At 37.7% G+C, this 15,298-nt stretch overlaps 1 long non-coding RNA gene across 1 annotated transcript; it reads right to left on the bottom strand.

The window, feature by feature from the left end:
- Nucleotides 1–376: 376 nt before the first annotated feature.
- On the bottom strand, nt 377–10,893 carry LOC110146805 (uncharacterized). The gene is made up of 2 exons (XR_002316647.2): nt 10,755–10,893; nt 377–860 (listed from the first exon to the last, which is right to left on the bottom strand). It is a non-coding gene; the product is annotated as an uncharacterized lncRNA (long non-coding RNA).
- Nucleotides 10,894–15,298: the final 4,405 nt, after the last annotated feature.

The raw sequence follows: 15,298 nt of genomic DNA, 5'->3' as shown, positions 1-15,298 counted from the left end.
AAACACTATTCTGACTTTTATCACCACAGCCTGGTTTTGGCTATTTTAGGACTTCTTATAAATAGAATCATTCAGTATGTACTCTTTGGTGTCAGGCTTTTTCAGCTTCATATTAAATGTGTGAGATCCCATCATGCTGTTGCATTTATCAGTGGCTTGTTCTTTTTCATTGCTGTATACTCTTTTATGACTAGGCTACAATTTAACCATTCTACTGTTGATAGACATTTGGGTTGTTTCTAGTTTTTGATTATGTAAAATATGAGCATTTATGTCCACGTAGCTTGGTGGACATATGCACCCATTTTTCTCACATACACTCACACACACACACACTCACATTTATACAAAGGAGTGGAATTGCTGGACCATAGGGTACACATTGGTTTAGCTTTAGTAAAAGTGCTCAGACTATCCACTGCGAGGGTATTTTTGATGGGAGGTGTACTGGTGGTTCACTGTTTGCCCCTATAGATTGATGCTGTTTTTCTCTGTCATACTCTGTGTCCTGAATCATCCTAATTTCCAGTTTCCTTATACTTTGGCTCCTGATTGGGTTTAGCCAATAGGATCCCCAGCATTTGATTGGACAACGGGGGAACAGAGAGAAAGAGCTCAGAGTACTTATTCCTCTCTGTTGTCTTCCTGCTTCACCACCACCGAGAGAGAGGTCCCAAGCTTTGGCAGACAGCGCTCCGATTGGGCAGTCGCTCTTCTGAGACCTTGGCTCTCACTGGTTCTGCAAACGGCATTCTTCATCCCCACCTTTTTAGGTTCAGAGGGTAATCATGGAGAACTCTTGGTGCTAGTGTTGCACTTCATCTCCATCTAGCATGGCACTCTTAGCCCCACTCACATTCCTGAAAAAAAAAAGTCATTCTATAAAAATCTAAAACCTTTGGGTACTTTTTTTTTTCCTTATAGGGATTTTAAACTGATATAGAGGGGAAGAAAAGATTTCGAGAGTTGTCAGAATGTGTTGAAACATATAGAGGTTCCTACTCAGCTTGAAAGAACTGGTGCAGAGAAGAGATTGTGCTGAAAGTAGTTACTTAGGGTAATTCAAGTTAGCAAATATATTGGGTGTGAACCAGAACTCTGAGCAACATAAAGATGAGGTTCTCTACTTGTAATTTTGTTGACAAGTAGACCCGGCTTTGATCTAGGCTGCACATCACTCTGCTGAGCCTCAGTTGTTTTGTCTATGAAGTAGAAAAGATGACTGTATCTGTTTCAGGTTGATCAGTAGCTCAATCACTATCATGCCTCCAGAGCGGTGAGATAGTAAAGAAAATCAAGGAAACCACACATTATGGTGACACAGTTTTGTAGTAGGCGTGGTCGTTGCTTAGCCATGACCAACTCTTAGCAACCCCATGGACTGTAGCCTGCCAGGCTCCTCTGTCCATGGAATTCTCTAGGCAAGAATACTGGAGTGGGTTGCCATTCTCTTCTCCAGGGAACCTTCCTGACCTAGGGATCGAACCTGGGTTTCCCGCACTGTGGGCAGATTCTTTACTGTCTGAGGCACCAGGAAAGCCCCAGAAGTTTTGTGATTTCTTTAAAGGGACGCATCCAGCAGTGGTAGGGTTATCAAGGAGGCATTTCTGAACTACTCGGAATCTTGGAGGCAAGGTCCCATGTATCTTCTAACTTCAGTGAAGCTACAACCACCAAGCATAAAGAGGCTTACTTCTGGTACAGTGGCTAAAACAAAGCAAGATTTGGGAGCCAGAACCAAAACTAGGAATCTAGACTTCGTCTTTTATTGGCTATATAACATTGAGCTAGTGATGTACATTCCTCAGTTCTCACCACTGTAAAATGATTCTTCTATCTTTTATAATAACTGTTATTAAAGAATTCAAAATGGTGCATAAGCATATTTATGAAAATGACTCTTCCTACCCAAGCTGAGTGCTAGTATAAGCTGTTAGAACATATAAAGCTGCTAGTAGAAGTGTGGGTACACTGCTATGGGGGTAATACTGAGAGTAGATGTGTCAGGGATCTTAAGAGTACATGTGTCAGGGGCAGGGATGAAGCTGTGCGGGAAGATAAGATACCCAAGCTGAATAGACATGAAGTCTAGGAATGGTGGTACTGAGGTCTGACATGTGTGTATCTTGAATGCTATCCTGGTTCTGGGATAGAAAATTAAAATCTGTTATGCCTAAGCAGAAGAAATATGAGAGGCAGACCATTAATGTATGTAACCTACACTGGATTTGTCTGCAGGGATTTTGGGGTTTTACACTGGTCATTTGAATAAGTTCTCTTTTTGAAAATCTAGCACTGTATTCCTATAACCTTCATTTTATTCATTTTTAGAGACATAAAGTCAAGGTTAATCTCTGTGTTTGTATGTGTGTGTGTCTTTCTTATGTACACACTGACATATTTCAAAGCAAGCACTGACTTAATTAGCCAGAATGGAAGCAAGGATAAATAAAGGGATTTCTGAGAAAACAAATTCTAGTTTGTTTGTGGGCATGCATGCCAAAGTAAAAAAGTTTTGAAGGCAGCTAAGGCTTTGGGCAAATTCTAACAGTATTGAAGGCTGAGGAAATAGGCAAGGAAGCAAACAATGTGATTCTGGCTTCCTGCTGGTGATTCAGAAAATTCTGATTCGAAAACAAGAATTATTTTCAAAGGTCTTTTGACAGAGCTGACAGCTCCTTCGCTGTCAGCCAATCTCCAGAGACCCTAATGAGCTCTTCCTTGTCAGGTCTTTCTGTCTAAACAAGAAATTGCTAGTCTCTCTATCTGCCACCCTACTGTGAATGCACCTACCTTTGCTTTGCATAGTATAAATTATTATTTAATGCAAACACTTGTTCAGGTTGATCAGTAGGTTGTTTCTGTCAACCTACATCAATGTGGTCTTTAATGTGTCAGTGACTCAACATCAGAGTATGCATGTAAACAGTGGGTCAGAAAGAGCTTTTCTGTTGATAAACTAATAGGTATTTCTAAAGAAGTTGCTATAACTGTCGTTAGGAATCAAGATTCCTGAAGTTCTTGAAGATGGTCAAAATACTTTATTTTCCACAATAATAGCAAATCATAATAAAGGGCAATAAAGATGATATCCCAGAGGAAGAATGTTTCTTTAAATATATTTAATAAATCTCATGGCTCTTTCTCTGCAGTATTCAAGATCCTTGCCCAATTCTATGCAAAGAATAGAATGACTTCAGTTTTAGAATTCAGAAACCCACTTTTAAACTGGCTTTTGTTATTAGTAGTACAAACAGCACTGTTTTCTAGAATAATTTTTTGGCTGATTTCTTGATAGTCTTTGAAAAAAAGAAAAAAAAAGATTCACCAGCTTCTCCCTTCTCTTCCATGTTAAATGGTGTTTTCCCACCATTTTAATATGCTTGCTCAGTACGGCATGGTTGGTTCAGAGCATGCACCTTGGAGCCAAATTCTTCTTGGTTCACTTTCCATATTTATCACTGCTCTGTTATCTGATGAGTCATCAATGTATTTGGAGTTAACTCCTCTCTGTTGTGATGCTTCCTTTTCTTTGATTACAATCTCTTCAAGCACATTAATTTTCAAGCAAATTCGCTTTATATATTTGAGAAGAAGAGAAAACTACCCATTTCATTAAAAAGAGATGAAAAACTAAAATAACAACACAAACCCCACCCCCACCCCGCCCCCACCAAATCATTGAACTATGCTCTTTAAAGTTTCTTTCTACAATCAAATAAAGCAGTTTGGTGTGTGTGTGTTTTAAGGGAAGAAGAGGAGGAGAAAGAAAGAAATAACAAAAGTAATCAGTGTCTACACTGTATAACCTTGAGTTTGACCTCTGGTATGACTGAGTAATCTCTTACTGATCTAACCCTCTTATAGATAATAACTCTGAACAAAATTTTAAGAATAATTTTTACTATACTGGAGAATAGAGAATGTTGAGCAAATTCTGGGCAGTAGTTGACCCTTGGATGAATAGAATGACATGGGTAAGTGTCCCATTTTTACACGTGGAACCAGTCTTTCCGGCCTGAAAAATGAGAGGGCAGAGATGAAAGGAAGCATAGCTGTAGGGAAAATGAAGGGAGAGGGAATCCGGGAAAGAGGAGAGCTAGAGATGGGAGGTTCCAGATTCTGTGCATACATTCTACCCAAACCTTAGATTGACTCCTGAACTACACATTTGTGGGACAGACTTAAAGCAGTCCAACTGAGGATGAAAGAATACAACTGATGTTTTAGTTGCCACTCAAAAGACATAAGTTCCAGTGTGAAAGCAATAAAATTAATTGCTTGCTAAAATAAGAACAACAAAGATCATTATTAGATCATTCACTATGTTTAGGACACAATTCAAGATAATTTGAAGTACACAGATTTGGGAAAGTATGCGTCAACCTCAAGAGAAAAGACAGTCAACCAAGACCAATGTAAAGAATAAATCAGATGTTGGAATTAGCAGACTAGGGAACTTAAAGCATCTATTACATCTAAGCATGATAAAATAAAGGAAAATATACATATAAGAAATGAAAACTAGAAAACTCAGCAGAGAAATTGAAAATATACCAGAGAATCATATGTAAATTCTATAAATGAAAACTTCCAATTTAAAATGAAAATACACTGGATAGGCTGATTGGAGAATAAAAAATGATAGATAAATGTAAAAATTGACATTGAGAGATATGTTATTTATTTTGAGAAGCAAAACAAAATAATACAAAATAGAGTTCCAGGGACCCAAGGAACAGTATAAAAGGGTATAATATGATATATATGTAATTGGAATCCTTGAAGGAGAAGGAAGAATAAGGCAGCAAATATATTTTAAGAAATAATAGCCAAAATTGTTAACAAATTTGGTAAAAGACAAATTTTCAGATGTAAGAAGCTCAGTGATCTTGAAAGGGCAAATGCAAATCAAACTATACCTATGTATATCAGAGTCATTCTGCTAGAAAATCAAAGTTGAGAAGAAAATCTTGAGAGTAGCCAAAAGAAAATGACACATATACATAATGGAACAATGATCAAGTTTTGCTAATTTATTAGTAAAAACTATGAAGGCCAGAAGACAGTGTAACAACATACTTAAGAGTGTTGAAAGATTGAGACTTCAACCCAGAATTCTATTTTCAGGAAAAGAAATACAAATAGCTTTTAAGAAATAGAACAAAATAAAGACCTTCTTACATAAAATAAAAATAATCAGTTACCAAGCAGACTTGTGCTACAAAAATGGCTAAAGGAAATTCTTCAGAATTAGGGGAAATAAAAGCAGATAGAAACTCAGATACTCAGGAAGCAAGTGAGAGCATTAGAAAAGGTCTGGATAAGCATAAAGACACTTTTATTTTTAATTTCTTTAAAATATATGTGACTATTTAAAGGAAAAATTGCAATATCGTCTATGAGGTATTTACTGTATGAAGATGCAATGAATATGACAATTATAATACACAGGACAGGGGAAGGGGTGAATGGACCTATATGGTTGAAAATTTCTGCACAATATTAACTCTAAGAAGACTGTGAAAAGTTACAGGTGTATATTGTAATTTCAAAGCAATCATTAAAAAATGATGCGAAGAAGCATAGCTAACAGCCAATGTGCTGCATGCATGCAAATTTGCTTCTGTTGTGTCCCACTCTTTGCAATCCTATGGACTATAGTCCACCAGGCTCCTCTGTCCGTGGGATTCTCCAGGCGAGAACACTAGAATGGTTGCCATGCCTTCTTCTAGGGGATCTTCCCAACTCAGGGATCGAATCCCCATCTCCTGCATTGCAGGCAGATTCTTCACCGCTGAGCCACCGGGGAAACCCAGTTAACAGCCAATAAATACATTCAAATTCTCTTTAAATTTGTATTGTAAAATACTTAAAAATACTTTATGTGATACAATTTAATTATGTTTTCCAATTCTGAATCTGCACATTAGCCTAGGGGGGAAAATGTGCATTTGAAAAAGGCTTAGGATGAATGCTGTTTATTTTGATTTAAAACCAAACAGAGTACTCATGATGAAGACTTCTGTGGTAGGGTTAGAAGAATTTTGTTTCAGGATTTTGGTTTTTAACTTCTAAACCCAAAACCATCTACTCTTTCCCTTGAAAATCTCTTTGCCCTTGTTCCTCTTGTCCCATATTCAGTGTGCTGCTTGGGAGAGGTTTTGTCTCCTCTGTATTCCCAGTCAAACTCCAGGAGAAAATCTAGAAGCTTGTGGGAGGGAAGTGTATGAAAAATAAACAGATGGGCCTGGATTTCCTGGAACACCCATATACTGATATTTTTCTTCTTAAAAGAATAGGTGAAATAATAAATTATTGCCATTATTTTAAGCAAAGTAAGACTATTAAGGTCACAGAGATCATATCAGTAAGATATCTGCTTATTTCATTTAGAAATGATAAAAATATGCAAATTCAATTTTGTTCAGAATATTTTTGATATACCTGTATCTTTTTTTTAATTTTAAACTTTTTTTTTTTTTTTTTACCATACTGGTCCTTTTTTTATTTTAAAGTCTCACTTTATTTTATTTTTAAACTTTTTATTTTGTATCGGAACATAGCCAATTAACAGTGTTGTGAGAGTTTCAGGTGTACAGCAAAGGGACTCAGCCATACATATACAGGTATCCATTCTCCTCCAAACTCCCCTCCCATCTAGGCTGCCACGTACCATTGGGAAGAGTTCCCTTAGCTATACAATAGGTCCTTGTTGGTTATCCATTTCAAATGATATATCTGTATCTTTGAAGTGAAGTGGAGTGAAAATTGCTCAGTCGTGTCCGACTCTTCGTGACCCCATGGACTATACGGAACATGGAATTCTCCAGGCCAGAATACTGGAATGGGTAGCCTTTCTTTTCTCCAGGGCATCTTCCCAACCCAGGGTTTGAACCCAGGTCTCCTGCACTGCCGGCAGATTCTTCACCAACTGAGCTACCAGGGAAGCCCCTATATTTCTACAGAGCCATATTTATATTCATTTACATATTTATTTACATGTTGGTCTTCTATATCCACGAATTCTACCTCTGCAGATCCAACCAATCTTATATCAAAAATATTTTTAAGAATCTCAGAAAGTTGCAAAAAGGAAAACTTAAATTTATGTGCACTGGCAACTATTTACCATTTACATTGTACTAGGAATTATAAGAAATCTTGAGATGGTTTAAAGTGTAGTCATCCATTTGAATCTCTCAGAGGTTGGTTCTAGGAGCTCCCGTGGACACCAAAATCCACAGATGTTCCAATCCCTTTTATAAAGTGGCACAGAACAGTGAGTACAGCCAGCCTTCCAAATCCACAGATGTGAAATCTGTACCTCTGGAGGGCTGTCGGTATGTGGGAGGATGTGCCTAGATTATATGCAAATGTTACACCATTTCATAAAAGGGACTTGAGCACCCTCGGATTTTGGTGTCCTGGGGGCTCCTAGAACCAATCCCCTGTGGATACTGAGTGACAACTGTTTATACATAGGTTAAGGATAAGAATATTTCTATGCAAAATAAAGCAAAAGAAAGTTTTACTATGACTTCACCATGGATGGATGTCATAGTTGGACTTTATTATGAATGGTTGGAGGTTGTAAGTAAATTTGCATCTGCATTTACAATCTACCCCGAACTTTCTTCCTCTTTATGAGTAAGAGAGGAAGATGTTTCCCCCTCTTATGGAATAGTTCCTGGGTGTTTCCTGTGGAGAATTAATTACAGTCTTGGCATAACCCCTTTATCAGCCTCTCCCTGCTGCTTCTCTATATGGGAACGAGAATTCCAGCTTCAGGGCTCCGAAAAATTGAAATGGCTGAAGTGCAAGTAATATCTAAAAGCTGTTTGTGTATTATATTAACCAGGGAATAAATACACATAAAACTTTTTCAACTGTTTTGTTTTGGAGATTTTTTCCCCCCTAAATTCTTTCTTAAATTTTTTTAAAAAACCTTTTAATTTTTTATCAGAGTATAGCTGATGAACAATATTGTGATAGTTTCAGGGGGATAGCAAAGGGACTCAATCATATATATATGTGTATCCATTCTCCTTGTTCTGGGGATTTTTAAAAGTGGTTTTAGTTGTGTCTGTATTCAGCATCATTTATGTTACAGCTCTCTGCTCATCTCATGCTTAAGAAAATCAAGAAATAGTTTAGCCCAGAGAAAGAAATTTCAGCCCCAGGATTTGCATGATTTGTTGGCTCTGCCAGGAACTTAATTCTCAACTTGAAGGATGCAGTAAGCTGTACATTAAGCTCTATAGGAGAATGATGGTTCTTAAGCTATATTACCTGAGATGAAATTGCAGTTCCACCCTTTTCCCTAGCTGCTGTAATCTTGCATAGCTACTCAACTTCTATAAGCCTTGGTTTTCTAACCTTTAAAATGGGGGTAATGATAGTATCCATCCCATAGGTTAATTATACATATTATATCAAATAAATCATTTGAAGTACTCAACACAATGCCTGGCACAACATAAGCAATCTGTAAATGTTTGTTGTTATTATCATCACATTTCTGCCCATTTGACTTTTTCTATTTCAATAAATTTCCTCTCAGTCTCTTTGTAAAGAAACCAAAATCACTGTTAGCTCATCCCATCAAGCATCCATTAATAATGCAGATAGACAGGTTCATGTTTTATTGCCAGAGGCCCACATTACCCATAACCATCTTATTCAAAAGAAAGGATAAGAGTCAGCAGGTTAAATTTTTTCCAAACTTCAGCTTGTAGCCTAGAGCATCTTGGATCCTCAGTTGCTTCAGCACAAACCAACGTTTAGCTGATTTAAAAAGAAAAAATATATATATATACACACACACATATAAGCTACTCTCATTCAATAATTAAGGAAAGTAAAAAATGTATCCTGAAGTGGATTATTGTGCTACTTTTGATTTATAAATGTACTAGAATAGAAGATGTAAAAATATTTACAAGCTGATTTCACATTTCCTAATGCTCATGTAAGTAATACTATGTATATAGATTTGACAACAAATCACTTATATATCATAGTAAGATAAATATAATGGAATTTCCAAAATACAATTAATTTAAAACATACGTTTGGCAAAACTTAAAGTTCATGTAGGACTGTGAGCAGAGAGATGACATACTCAATTAGGAATGATTGCTCTGTGGTACTGACTCCAAATCTCATTCTTCCATTTTGATTCAATCATCATTTTCTCATCTTTCCTTTGCATCTTGTCCTGATGTCCTTTCATTTATTCATCTTTCAGTAAAATTTAGCTTTCCTCCTCACAATCAATCATCAGATGTCATTTGGTTATCTCTTCAACTGAAAACAATTCCTTTTCCTCTGGAAGCTGGTTTTTTATTTATGTAGATAATTTACACAGGAGCTATGATTTTCATGTGCAAACCCATTCTCCTGATGAAGGTCAGCTGGACCTTGGGTAGCAGTTGCTTTAAGCTGAACCAATCATATCATCTTAGAGTTTTAGAACTGGGAACAAGAAATAGTCTCTGAATGGTAAATAAATAATGATATGTTGACATGTTAAAAGAATTAAACCCAGGAGCACTAGGAAACCCATAGGAACAGAGAGGCAGAGAAAGCTGGTTAGTGGAGAACAATGAAGCAGAAATAATGGCTTCATAGAAAAGACATCAGCTTGAGTTCCTGGCAACCTTTTAAGACATAGTTTGTTTCCTTGATAACCAAGTGCATTCTTACTCTAACTATGGTGTATTTATTTACTCATTTAATAACTCATTCACTACACATTTTTTGAGTGTCTACCAGACATTGTGCTAAGCATTTTACATACCTTATCTCACGGAGTTTTAATTAGAAGTCTAAACCACAACCAATCAACCAAATAGCAAAGCAATGGACAACATTTAATATACTTTGACAACATCTCAGGAAAACTTGGAGGCTTGATTCTGGCTATCATGCAGACCTTCAAGTGAAATCCCAATCGTATTATGACTACTGTCAGCCAGGTGAGCTAAAAAAAAGTTTCTATTTATAAAACTCAGAGCTATCTTCCAAGATTGCACACTGGCAAGCAGATGATAATCTCTGGCCCTTATTATGACCTATTTAAGGTTTCACATAGTCACCTGAGAATTTTGATGTGAGAAAGAACAGTCATAAGGCAGCACAACTATGACTTTTAGTTTTCACTTATGAAGTACAATGACTAGGGGTGTAAAGTTAATGGCACCTAAAGACAAAAGAAAATTAAATCTTCTGACCTACAGCTTCCTAACATTCTGCATCTATTTAGCATAATGATACGAGTCCATAAATACCTGTCTCTAGGGAAAATATTTTCAGGTTATTCTAAATGTAAGTAAGATGTGGAGAAGTTATAATTTGTTCTGCAAGTAGTCAACTTTACGAGAGAAAGGAACGTGCTTGCTTTGGTTGTATGTGCTGCCATTTGTCAGCTTCTTTTTTTCACTGAGGAAGCAGAATTGTTCATATTAGATCAAGGCATTAAACTTTTACTGAATTTCTCATATTAACTGATATGATGTGGGTTATTGTTAGAGCAAAGACATAGGTAGTTTCATGGTCACCTGTGTTCCCTGAGTTTATGTTCTTACCACCCGTTTAGACATTTTTAATCCACTGCATGTCTGGCTGACATCATTGCCTATCAAAATTGCTCAAATCTTGTTTTCTCAAAGGAATTTGGCTATACTGTTGAATTCCATATCCCTCCTCTATCTAAATCTCGCTTAGAATAAAGTCCTAATTCCTTCTCATACCTGTAAGACTAGATCTGATCTTGGCTCAGTCCTCCTTTTGTTAGGGGAAGCACGCTGATTGAAACCGCCCACCCTGGCCAGGCACCATAGTAACCATTTGCATGAGTTGTTTTATGACAGGAGGTCCTGATAAGGAATACGGAACTAATAAGCCACCACCAGCCGGAAGAGTTCAGGAAAGGTCGAGAGGAGACACTGCCTGTCCATCTACTTCCCAGAATCCCTCTTGCTAGCATCCATCTTGGCTGAGCGATGCGTGCGCCACCAGGAAAGGCTCTAAATTAGAATGATTGGTCAAAGACCACCCGGAAACTAATCCCATCACCATAAAACCCAAGACTGTGAGCCACGCGGCAGAGCAGTTCTCCTGGGTTCCCTTACCTACTGCTCTCCACCTGGGTGCCCTTTCCCAATAAAATCTTTTGCTTTATCAGCACATGTGTCTCCTCGGACAATTCATTTCCGAGTGTTAGACAAGAGCCTAGTTTCAGGCCCTGGAAGGGGTCCCCCTTCCTGCAACACTTTCAGTCTTACCTTTCCCCATGTTTCCCCTTGGCCTCAAATAGGTGCTAAAACTTGATTAGAGAAAAATATTTGTATTAGTTTGTTGGAGCTGCCAGAACAAAATACCACAGACCAAGGGGCTTCAGCAATAGAAATGTATTTTCTCTTGGTTTTGAGGGCTAGCAATCTGAGATGGACGTTTTGCTAGGGTTTCCTTTGAGGCCTCTCTCCGTGACTTGTAGATGGCCAGCTCCTCTCTAGGATTTCTCATGATCTTCCTTCTGTGCATGTCTGTTGTCTTACTATATCTCCTCTTCTTATAAGGACACCAGTCATATTGGATTAGGCGTGTGTGTATGCTAAGTCACTTCAGTCTTGTCCGACTCTTTGCGACCCTGTGGACCATAGGCCACCAAGCCCCCTCTGTCCATGGGATTCTCCAGGCAAGAACACTGGAGTGGATTGCCATGCCCTCCTCCAGGGGATCTTCCTGACCCAGGGATTGAATCCATGACTCTTATGCCTCCTGCATTGGCATGTGGGTTCTTTACCACTAGTGCCACCTGGGAAGCCCATTGGATTAGGACCCACTTGAATAACCTCACTGTACCTTAATTACCTCTTTAAAGACCTTATCTCCAAATACAATCACATTCTGAGGTACTGGGGAATAGGACTTCAACATACAAATTTGGGGAGAATATAAATAAGTCCATAACAAAAATGCTCTTTAGCCATTGATGAATATGCTGTGGGATGTTTGGACAGGACATATTAGTCATAAGGTACTTGGGAAGAGGTAACAGAAGAAGTACAATGACTCATAGAAGCTTTGGGTGTGACAGAATCTTGAGCACTTGTGCTCTTGGCTGCATAGACTCAAATGGGAGGTTTCATGATTATTTTTTCCAGAAGATGGTCTTTGGGGAGTCAAAGTGGGAGGGGAGCCTAACAGAGGAGGAGAGATCAGTATATAACATCAGCAGGCTGCCAGGGCAGCCCTGTATCTCTTTAGAAAGTTGAAACTCACTTAAGGGATTTTGGAAGGAAGCTGTCTCTCATGTTCTAATAAGAAAGCAGGCCTTGTGAAAAATGATGGTGTAAGAAAATCCTTTCACTTCCATTTATCATAAACTATTCAATGAAATGACTATGCAAATAGTGAGCAACATGATGGATTAGGATAATATTATTAAGGAATTTAGAAACTTTTTTAGGTAGTTCTTGGGAAATGTTTTTGAATAAATAAACACCGCATTGTCTAGCTCAGGCAAAGATCCACAGGATTTATCATATTATTGAAAGGAAAAGAAAAAAATGGAGAATTTAATGTTCTGAAAGATTTAATGAGGCTGCCCCAACTACTAATAGTAGCTCACTTTTAAGTTAATTATTTGCTCATGTGGGAAAACAATAAGCAAAACTACAGGAGAAATTGAATAATCTTGCCTGAAAATTGTCAATAGTGATGGCCAAAGCTCGGCCTCTCTGCACCGGTGCCAAGTTGAATTTTGGAGACAGAGTTTTGGATGAAGCAGAAAAGATGATCATCATTTGTTTTCCAGGCAAAGGGGGACACAGTAGGCTCCTGCCTTCAAAAACTATGGGTCCCAACCCGGAAGGATTTGGAAAGGAGTTTTATAGCAATAGTTCAAGGGTGAGTTGCTGGTAATACTAGGGTGTGTGCAGAGCACTCCCTCAATCGTCCCTCAGGTGGTCCCATCCTAATCTCCAGGAGTCTCTCTGTTCTTAATCTTGCCTCTGGTGGTTTCCTGGCTGCTCCTCCCTTGATCAGCAACTGTTTGAATATGCACTTTGGAGCTCAGGGAAGGTCAGAACAACTGTGATTTCTGAGCTGTGCAACAATGTTGTGTGGATGTCTGGGAGAGGTCCTTTAACTTTTAGGATGAGAACTTGAAATGAATTCAAATTCTTCACTGTGTAAGGGCTTGAGATACAAACACTTCTGAGAGAAAAATGACTTCTTAAAAATATCCATAATAACTAGGCATGCCCTGGGATTTTTTGGCAGAACAACTCAAAAACTTAAGACTTGTGCATTAATTCCTGGGGGAATTTGATTAATTTTAGATGGTTTTCTAGATTTAAACATATGGGGATGATTTTAAAAATTACATCCAACCTAATTTATGCTGAGCTATAAACAGAGGAATATAGGTTCTTATAGTATTCTTTTATTAAGGCATTTACATCTACTGTTGAGCATTCGTATTGATGAGTTTGATGGGCTGATGAGTTATGATGCAAACCATTAGGGCAACTAAACTCTTCTAGAGAGAAGGTCCTGAGAAATTATTTACTTACAATCAGTCAACATAAAATCTATTTTTCTAATATTGGACTAACATGAACTAGTGTCATTAATAATGGTAATTTTCAAGCAGTGCATATCCCAGAGTAGAAAAGTATATCTTCTGGTTTTCTAATTTTAATAAAAAGTTTATGCTTAATTCTAGTATCTCTATTATTCATTGCCATGCATCCTAAACAAACAAATAAAATCTGGTTATTAACACATTCTCCAACTGGCACCTCAATGACCTTTGGGACCTCTGGCAAGTCATTCATCCTCTCTGCTACTCAGTGTCTTTATCTTTCTGATAAGTTTCCAAAATAGACTTTGTTTTGATTAGTCTAGGGATGGCCCAAGTGTTTCCATGCTTCAAAGCTCCTCAGATGTTTCTATCATGCAGTGTAGGTTGAGTACCAGCCACCTGGATAATGTTTGTTTTCTAGCTCACTTATTTTATAATCCAACAGTGGTTCTTATATAATGGTAGATCATCCACCGTTACAACCAGAGATAAAATTTGCAGAGTTTTGTCACGGTGAGAGTTTGGAAGTAAGGGTTGGAATTTCACCCTGCTTTCTGCATGAGACTCCGTAAAAGCTTGTATGTGACTTTGGTAGAGGGGCTTATGGTAGAGGGGTCTATGAAGGAATGGAGCAGGGATGGGAGAGCTGAACTGAGACAATACTATGAATTCCAGCGAGGTCTGGGGATCTGAACTAAAAATCACTGGGAGAAAGTAGCAGGATTGGTGCTGAATGGTCAACGTTGCACTTTTCAGGTATGATGACACTTACCTAGGAGAATCTGCAAATTCTGGGATTTTCCAAAAAAGAAGTAAACTAAAATATCTGAGTATATTCATTGATATTATTGAATAGTGGGATCACACAGGCCTATGGATACAAAGGAAATGCACAGTGGAGTAAGAAAAGAAACTAAGAGTCCCCCATCTCTGCAAACTCAACCTGCTGCTTTCCTCAAGTAGGCACTGCTTACATTTTGTTGTGAATCCTAGCTGATGTTTTCTTTGCATTAACAATTCTGTAAAATATTCATGAAACCTATTCACTGATAATGCTTTTAAAAATAAGATTAGAATCATCATGTTATGCTATTCTGTGACCTTTACCCTTTGCCCATCCCTCATCTAATATATTGAAAACATATGTAATATATGCTGAACCATGCTGTAGCTCATTCCTTTAAATGCTATTCAGAATTTTTGGTGAAGGGCGGGGGGCGGGTACCATAATGCAATAAACTAGTTCTTTCATGGTGAATGTTTTAATCATTTCTAGTTCTTGGCACCCATGAAATATTCAGTAGTGAATATTGTTCATATGTATGATCAATTGGGCAAATTAATATTTCTGTAGACTAAGTCCAGTGATGTAGAATTCTTGGGAGAAATGGATTTATTTAGAGTGTAGATAAATTTCCAAATTGTCATTCCAAATTGTGATATTATTTAATAAGGCCATCAAGATGGTATGGAGTTTCTATTTTGTCACAGCTATACCAATCTGGAGAATTATCAATGTTTTGGATCTTCACCATTTTGATAGGGGAATTGTTACTTTGCAACTTCAGTTTGCATTTCTTTACTTATCAGTGTAATGGTTTTTAAATAGGAATGTTTACAAAGAGACTCCTACTCACCTACCAGCAACAACAAAAAAGATGATGTAAGTTTTCTAGTTAGATGGTAATGAAAGAAAACAACTGA

Source organism: Odocoileus virginianus, chromosome 24, assembly GCF_023699985.2.
Source record: "Odocoileus virginianus isolate 20LAN1187 ecotype Illinois chromosome 24, Ovbor_1.2, whole genome shotgun sequence".
Classification (NCBI taxonomy): domain Eukaryota; kingdom Metazoa; phylum Chordata; class Mammalia; order Artiodactyla; family Cervidae; genus Odocoileus; species Odocoileus virginianus.
This window is presented reverse-complemented; position numbering and strand designations above follow the sequence as displayed.